At 40.2% G+C, this 8,908-nt stretch overlaps 1 long non-coding RNA gene across 1 annotated transcript; it reads left to right on the top strand.

Annotated features, from left to right (window-relative positions):
- The first annotated feature begins 942 nt into the window (after positions 1 to 942).
- Positions 943 to 8,612, top strand: LOC119899007. Its single transcript, XR_005443679.1, has 2 exons — positions 943 to 972; positions 7,238 to 8,612. It is a non-coding gene; the product is annotated as an uncharacterized LOC119899007 (long non-coding RNA).
- Positions 8,613 to 8,908: the final 296 nt, after the last annotated feature.

Raw genomic sequence — 8,908 nt, 5'->3', positions numbered from 1 at the left:
ATTGCACACTTTTAATTTAAATAAGAAAAAAAAACCTTTATTTGTCCCACAGTGGGGAAATTGCAGTTGTGGGGAAGTGCAATAACATGTGGTTTGCAACACTTTAAACAAATAATGTGCTTTTTACCAGCAGTATTCCCTTTACACGGTAGCACTAAAATATTTCTTTTAAATCTCAACTTAGCCTAAATATTAATGTAATCAAATCAAAGCTATTTGCCACTGCTAAGGCATTACCTTTTAGCTAGCTTGTTAAAACAAGTTACCATCAGAGTCCAGTTTTCTTGGAGGGGGGGGTTTCTGAACAGGTATCAGCAGTCTATGTATGTTTGTTCATTAGCAAGGTGAAGTGGTCGAGGATGCATTCTGATGAAACTGTCGCGGTTGTGCTTGCCTCATGCACACGCCTGCCGAAGTTGAATTGTCTTGAACTTTTTTACGTGACTGTTAGGGATCACAGAAAGGACTCGTGAGCAGAAGTTGGCAGGCACACAGGCAGGACTTTATTTAAAGAGCTCAGAGATGGGCAGGCGGACCGGCAAGCAGTGAGCAACAGACTGGTGATCCAGAGTGCAGGCAGGCAGCGACTCTGCACCAGGGTGAAACTGTGGCAGACAGGAAAGAAGAGGTTAGGCAAGATCACAAAAGGTATTTAGGCAAACTAGGAAATAGGCCAGAGCGATATACCACTGTGGATAAACAGACAAACTGGTGACGAGTGGAGACTGAACCAGAGCTTAAGACTGTAGGCGTTGATGAGTTGATGAGTCCCAGGTGCGGAGTGCTGCAGGTGGAGAGAGGCCAGGCTCGGACACGCCCAACCACACACAGACATGGGACAAGACACACATGACTGACAGAAACAACAGGGGCGGGGAAACTGAGAACAAGAGGAAAAGAGGGGAGAGAGACCAACCCACGACAGTGACGCGCAGCACAAATCACTGGAAGAGAGACTGATCCTTGCTGTTTGTGAGTTTCCAGAATCAGTTCACCAGTTTACTAAATAGTTATCAGGACATCAACAGGAGGGAATTCACATGGCAGAGCATCCCTGCAAAACTAGGCCTATCAAGTAAAGTTATGTAGCCTATAATTTAATTAATTTAAAGCGCACAGAAGCCGTTGCCATGGTTACTCTCAATAGAGCGCCTGCTATTTACTCGTGGAGCGCTGTCTTACTTATCCCACTCGTTGCATCCAAGTAGTATGCTGAAGCCTCCCTCCACTGCTTGTTTGGGTGGGTGATTTGCAGACTGATCAACATCTCACCCGTCCAGTGATCCATGGTTTGATTTTATGTGTATTAAGAGCTAGTGAGCAACAGACTTTCAAAATAATAATAATTTTTTTAAAACTGCGTTAACGTGCAATAAAGTAATTGTAGGCATTAATTAATGCAATAATAACGATTTAACGTGCCCAGCCCTGTTGAAGACACTTGAAGACGTTTCGCCTCTTATCCAAGAGATGTGAAAGAGACAATTTACACCAGAATAAAGAAACCATCACTCAACTGGGGAGGAGGGCTGACGCCACCACTTATCCCCCACTTAAAATGCTGTCCTTTAATCTCATCCCAGGAGACTGAACAAACATTTGGCATCATGTAACAATGCCAACGACTATATCGACTGTCGTTACAACAGCCAGGAGCTCTAACTAACCAAGCGGTAAAAATCCCTACACCTACAACACTACACCTAGTGTTCTATTGCTTGAAGGATTTTAACGGGCTTATTGCACAAAAAATCCAAAAACAGAGCTGAATTCTCAGAGCACACATTTCATGCAGAAGCAAAGTAAATCTAAGTGCAACCGGGGTCTGTTTTACACAACATCTCAAGTGGATTGGAAAAATAATAGACGTGGACAGGTGCCCAAATAAGCTTCTTTGATTGGCCAAAATGGTTCTCTGATCGCTGCCCCCCATAAGTAACTTTTGCTCCACATTTCACTGAGAAATGTGGTGCAAAAGTGAAAGCGCATGGGACTTGTTATTCGAGAGTGACAAAACAGCATTTGAGACTCGTAGCAGCAGATTCAAGCAGTTGTAGTTGTTGTTACTGACTTGTGTTTCTGCTAGAAAAATATGTAAGATTTTTTTTTGTGAGAAAACATTCTACAGGAGTGCACATCCCTGATGCATGATACATGAATGTGTTTTGCACCATATTCACTGCAGCAAAAATGTGAGCATCTGAGTGTCTTAATTTGTGATTCGTAGCAGAGTGTTAGGAGTGTGGTTTTTGTGTTCATGTCTTTCCTGTTTAAGTCTGTTTTTGGTTCTTGTTTCTCTGTGTAGTCTTGTTCAGTTAGTTCCTAGTCCTGTACATTAGTTAATATCTTTTGTGTTTACTCCTGGTCTTGTGTTCCCTGTTTTGTCTTGTGTATTCCCTTGTTCATTTACTGGTTCTGTTTAGCTCGTAATTGTGCATTCTTGGTTATTCACCCATGTCTGCAAGTGTTCTCTCTGTTACCCCCTGTTGTCTCTGCCTGCCTGCCTCTCTGTGTTCCTGCTGTCTCTCTGCCTCCCTCGTTAGCCTCATGTCTGTCACCTGTGTTGCTCCCGCCCTGCTCGTTATCCCTGGTATATATGCGTGGTCTTTCTGTTCAGCCCTTGTCCGGTCATTGTTGGTGTTACTCCCTGTCATTCGTGGTTCCCGTCTCCCAGTCTCGTCCAGTATTTCGTCTTTCTATTTTCTGCTCTTGGTGTTTTGGATTACCTGTGTTGATAAAATAATTTATCACTGAATTTATCAATTCAAATGTGTTACAATTACAACAGTTGAATTACCACTATTATTACTGCATACTACTATAATACTGATTGAGAACTGCAGAAACAATAATAATAGCAAATTGCAATAGGGAAAATTTATTATTTTTGGCTGATAAAAAAATCTGTCAGGCCTGTACATTTTTTCATCAAACAAGCACCTCGGCAGGTACGACAAAAAGAAGTGTTTTAGTGGTGTAAAAGCATGCATTAACCTCTTAACATTCCTGTAAAATTCATGCAAAACGCCTATTCAAGGGATATCCAAAGTAAATTGAATGTAGTTCTTGAACCATTTGGAGTATGTGCATGGCTTTGGGCTTCTCTGAAAGATAACCCAAAAGTCAGAATGATTGTAAGTGGAATTGATTAATATAAGTTTAAATACATTTAAACTAATATATTTTTCATTTCCGCTTGAAAATGCTTGCTAACAAATGCATGCAGACAAAAATAGCTGGGACTTATTAGCTGGAAAACACTGTAGGGCCACGGCATAAAGCCTTACCTAATCCTAGTTTAAATTTCATACCAATACCATGAAAAATGACTATTTTACACAGGTTTTTCTAAGCGTATTCTTTCTAAAACAGCACCGCCCCTTGGCGCAGGCGGCTGCTGCTGCATCACTCCGTATCAGCCGGTAGCTTGATGCAGATGTGTTTTTTTTGCTGGTAGATCATGAACCTCCGACTTAAAGCTAGATATCGTTATTTGCAGAATGTTATTGGCTGCACGACGTGCCAGTCATGGGCACAATGGTTTTCAATAGGCTCAGCCTACCCACAAAATAAAGGGGCTGGCCCTTTCTTACAGCGCGGGCTCTCGTTGGCTGTTGTAGTCTGTAGGGGAAAAAAAGGGAAATGTGAGCTCCTACTGGGTCGAATTTGGTGTCACTCGAAAGGTCAGAGTTCAGCAGCTAATTTTAATACAATATATCGTAGTTATTTACATTCAACATCGTTATAATGACATACGAGCCACGTCTGCCGGCAAATATGAAACAATGCGGCAACAGTCCCTGGGGATTTATTGATGGAATAATGTGTTTTGGACTAAATATTTTTACTGGATTGGATCGTTTGGACCTTTGACAACGTAACAAGACCATTTTTGTCGGATTATAATCAATCAGTGGATTACTGTGAGGCTTTATATGTGAATCGTGTCATTTTTGATTGTACCGGTTGGTCTGACAGAGGCGCTGATTGGACCCGCTGTGGTGATAGTATCTTGAAATGGTTTGCTTGGTCGAATCACAAGGATTTTAGCCTTCAAACGGTGTATCGTATGAGTATGAATCTAACATAGCAGCTGTGTGCACATACCGAAAGCTGCTGCCAGGAACTGACGGGCCGTTGGAATGTTAAGAGGTTCTATATTAGTAGATCCCCCTCCTGGTTTGTGCTGGTTTATGTTATGGTCATGTGCCTGTAACTTGCTTTATGTAGCACACAGAGAGGGCACAAAGGGAGGTACTTCTCATTTTTATACTTATCATTTATTCCCATCTCTTTTCTTTTTTTGAGATTTAACCAAAGGGCCCTGTCAACAGTTTTTAATACTGTATCCACCCTTAACGTAAAATAATAAATATAGTCAAAAAATAAATGTCTGTTTCCACAATCAGAGAGCCTTAGTTTCACTGATGAAGCCAATGAAATTAAATTAAAACATGCAAACAGTACATTTAAAAACACATCACTCTCATTCTTTGCATGTGGCCATTTTTCACAAGTCGTTTTAACATACTGTCATCAACATCAGGTTTCTTGTTGATATGTAATAACACATTCCCTGCCATCGCAAGTGAAAAGTTGAGTATTAAAACACTTGTGATTTTTGAACACTTACACTCACAACAGTAAAGATACTATAAAATTGAATTACTATACAAACAGAAAAAAAGCTCAGCAGAAGACCAATATATTGTACAGAACTTCTGTTAAGGACAGTATCACATTTTAAAAGCACCCTTAACGTTATTGACATTTTCTAAATAACATAAATCAATGAATTTGAATTCTGAGAACACATACCTCATATTTGCAAATGATGTCATTTTAAGGTGCACATTTCAGAGGACTGGAAAATGACTCACTAATTAGACAGTGACAGAACTGCAGAACTGCAGTCTGTTAAATTTCTCACAGATCTGAAATGAACACCAATTTAGGCCTTGGCATGCAAATTCAAACCACATTGAAATACAAGAGATTGCTTTTTTCATCTGGCCATCTTCATCTGAAAAGGGGAAATGATTTATTTTTGTGCAAATAAATTCATTGACTGAGAGCTTAATTAACCGGTGATTCATGATTTGGGTTAAGTCCAACTCTTCCAAGCTTTCAGAAGAAACTCATTTTCTAGGACAACATTGATTCTTTTTTATTTCTTCAAATAGCCCTCCCTTTTCACTCAACTGATGAGTTTAGTGCACATCTGACTCACGATTTCCTGTCTTGACTGAATACAGAAATCATAAATATGGAGAGGGAATGAAGCATTCTCTTAACTGTACTAATCACAGCAAGTACAAATCAGTACAAGGTACAGTCACGTCTAAAGTGAGTAAGTGACAAGTTTTACTGAATGCTTTTCAGAGACACGATTCACAAATTGCTTTACAAAAAACTTAAAACCTAACATACAAGAACAAAAACACAAAAATTACCACCCGAGCATCCTGAAACAGTGAACTGAAGTGAAGTGAAGCTAAAAACACTCGTTATAAAAATACATAAAACATACAATACACATAATAAAAATCTAAAATACATTAAAAGATACATAATAATTGGACTGTACATAAAGAATACAATAGATTGATATAATTCACAAAATAAATAAATAAGAATATTTTTATCTAACATGCATGGCGGGTGTGTTGCTGTGGACCCAAGGGAGTGCGGGCTTATGCTGCCCCGATCTGCAGCAGCAAGACGGTTATCATCATCATGCAGGTTTGATATATGTTAGAAATAAATGTGTTGAAATGTAATTGGAAGAGTTCAATTCTAGCGAAGCATTGAATATTTAGCTGTATCTCCTCCGCCATTGTTATGTTGTTTCATTGTTACTATTGCTGTAGGTCAGGGGTCGGCAACTACGTTTTAGTGTCGGGTTGTGTGTCCATTCCCCATTTGCGCGAACATATTTTTTTCCCTCTTTAACAAATTAACTATGAAGAGACTTTTTCACTTGCTCACAATAAAGCATGTGCTCAAGCGTGTGCATCCTGGCGACTGATCCACATCCATCAACCTAGTGATGCTTATTTTATATAGTATTTATTTATTTATCTACGTATTATTTATCCCACAGGTCGCTTATTGCCAACTACTACTGTAGGTAAAACCAATGTGAGACGCACAATGTGAAAAAAAAGCCCAGGGAGGCACCACAGTGGCCCCTGTGAACGGGCACTGCACTAGAGTTACATACAGTTTTTCTCGATTGCTTAAACACATTTCTTGAAATTATGCCTCTTTTTCTCGAGACTCTAAACACAAATCCACAAATTCTCACCCAATTCCCCCAAAATCCTATTTTCAGGTCAAAATGAAGCTCTCCACTCAAAACCATTCAATCTTGCTGAAAAACCAAACTTTGTCCTCAGACATAACACACAAGCCCTCAAACACACACACACACACACACACACACACACACACACACACACACACACACTACAACACAGTTTTACACATTGGTGAGAAAAATTCAAAACAATACTACAAAAACTATTAGTGATGTTGCTTGTGGTTCTCCCCCTCAGAAAGACAGGCCAGAGATTCTTGTTCTCCATTTCCTTCACCACCTACTCTTCTACCCTCTACCTCCGCCACCTCCTCCTCCTCCGCCCTACTCCTGCTCTGCCTCCTCCAACTCCTACTGTTCCTCTTCCTTCACCTCTTACTCCTCTCAATACTGCGTTTAGTCCTCCTCCTCCTCTTCTTCCTCTTCCTCCTCTCTGGTGTCCTACACCTGTTCCTTCAGATGTCTCAAAACTGAATGAACTGAGCCTGGCCCTTTTATCTATCTAGAAGCTTCTGATAGGTGTGTTATCAGTTTGACTGTTTGTGTTTCCATCTTGGTAGTTGTGTGCTATTTGAGCTCAATCTGTGCTGATTGAGTGAACAATATCAAATGTTAGTGCTTTCTAAATGACAATATGGTGTTGGCAATAAGAAATGAAGTGATTTGTGTGTAGAGTTTAGGGAAATGGCTGTGCTTTTTGAAAAATGAAGTTCAAAAGCGTGGTTATAGTGTTTAAGCAATGGAGAAAAAATTGTAATAAACGTAATCTGTGGGGCTGTTGCAATTTAGTTGTAATAAATTTAATTTCTAGGAGACAGGTGTGGGTCGGAATGTTAAATATTGAATTGGGAGGAATAAAGGGAAAAAACCCTACCTTACCACTGCTACATAATGAAGTATGTTTATCTGTTCCTCCAGCTTCTGAGTGGTATTCACTGACCCCCCTGGCTACCGAAGATGCCAGAAACCTCTTCAAGCTTGGTGCTTCTGGGAGGAACAGTGATTGAGGTACACTCACAGCGTTACCATCTGGAAGGGCTCTTCAGACAGGCAAACAGAATCTCCCAGAAGACAAACCTCTCCTGCTGCTGAAGACCTTGAACCACTTCCAAATGTCTTTGTTGGGGATGATATTCCTCTGCAATGAAGGCAACAGGCATTCAGCATAACAACTTGTAATATAATGAAGACACTGAGCTCGGTCAGGCTCGCATCAGGAGGCTGGTCCTCCTGGTACAGAGGCCATTCCCAGAGTGTGCACTAACAACCGAGCACAGTAGATCACAGTAGATGATGGTTTTGAGACCTCCTTTTATTCACCAGCTGGTAAAGTGCCAAGGCAGCATCAAGTGCTCTGAAGTTGTTAGTCTTTCCACTGTTCACCTCCTCACCTGCCACCATCCAATCTGCAGCTCTCGACATACACAATCTGCTCTCCAAAACAAAAGCTCAAACAACCAAACCTGTGTCCAAAAAAGGAAACAGAGAATTTGAGACACAAACACACTTGTGTCATCAGTAGTTTAATATTACAGATGCCACAGCAAGTCTGTGGGGACCTTTTGATATTTTCAATTCAATTCTATTACACCTCAAATGTGTTCTCAGGGGACAATGAAATTAAAGTTCAATTGCAATTGGCAGTTACGTCATCTTGTCAAGAGATCAGGAATCAGCATAGTTCAAGTTGCACTATAAATTATTGTAAATCCACAAACTGTTACATTTTTAGTGTTTGTGATAAGTTTATCAGCTATTTGTGTCTGTCATTTGGCTTTCATGACTATGAGCTGTTGCTTAAAATAACTGTCTCAGTGACGGGGGAAGAATTTTATCACCTTGCAAAATGTGCACTGTAAATCATCCGACACCTCTGGGCTATTTTTCACCAGCTTAAATTGGGACATAGCCTATATATTCCAGAGAGAAAGTTTTGATGGTGCAAACAAACACCTTTCCTTTACAAAAGTTAAACCAGGTAAAGGGGAAAAACGTTCAAGCAGGACAGGATCTCAGAGCAATATACAGCAGTACTACTCCTTGAAAAGTTTGCTATAGTGACTGGCAGCAAGTCGCAAGGGAACCTCTTCTGCTGGAGTAATACTGTACTACGCCCTGGGCTGTCTTGGACATTTGCACCAATATCATGTTGACTAGAAATTTGTGTGTGCACTGCAAATTCTCGGCCTCTTTTGAAGCAAATCTTTGAGTACTCTAGTCACTATATTTATTAACAATGTTATGCTAATGCTAGCTTGACTGTCAAACATTAAAGATCCTACAGTATGTGTAATCTCTGTTTCAATGCTGACCTCTACCTCATAATCCTGCAGTGTGATTGACAACAAATCAAAGTAGACACACAGCCCCAGCCATCCACATGCCTGTCGTTAAAGTTAGTTTATTGTTTGCATTTCCAAATAGATTTTTACTTAACTAACAGGTAAATAGGATGTAAGTCGATTTGCAAGTCCCAGATGGCGCACGTCCTCTGGTACTGGCCACAGCACTTATACTCTGTCCTGAAGTGATTGAAAGAAGAACACACATTTTGTAGGAAAATGGGAACTAAAATTTTTACATTTACAG

Source organism: Micropterus salmoides, unplaced genomic scaffold (genome assembly GCF_014851395.1).
Source record: "Micropterus salmoides isolate LMB-PRFRI ecotype aquatic unplaced genomic scaffold, ASM1485139v1 Ms_hic_scaffold_12, whole genome shotgun sequence".
Taxonomy (NCBI): domain Eukaryota; kingdom Metazoa; phylum Chordata; class Actinopteri; order Centrarchiformes; family Centrarchidae; genus Micropterus; species Micropterus salmoides.
The sequence above is the reverse complement of the archived record's forward strand: the minus strand, read 5'-3'. Positions and strand labels throughout refer to the sequence as shown.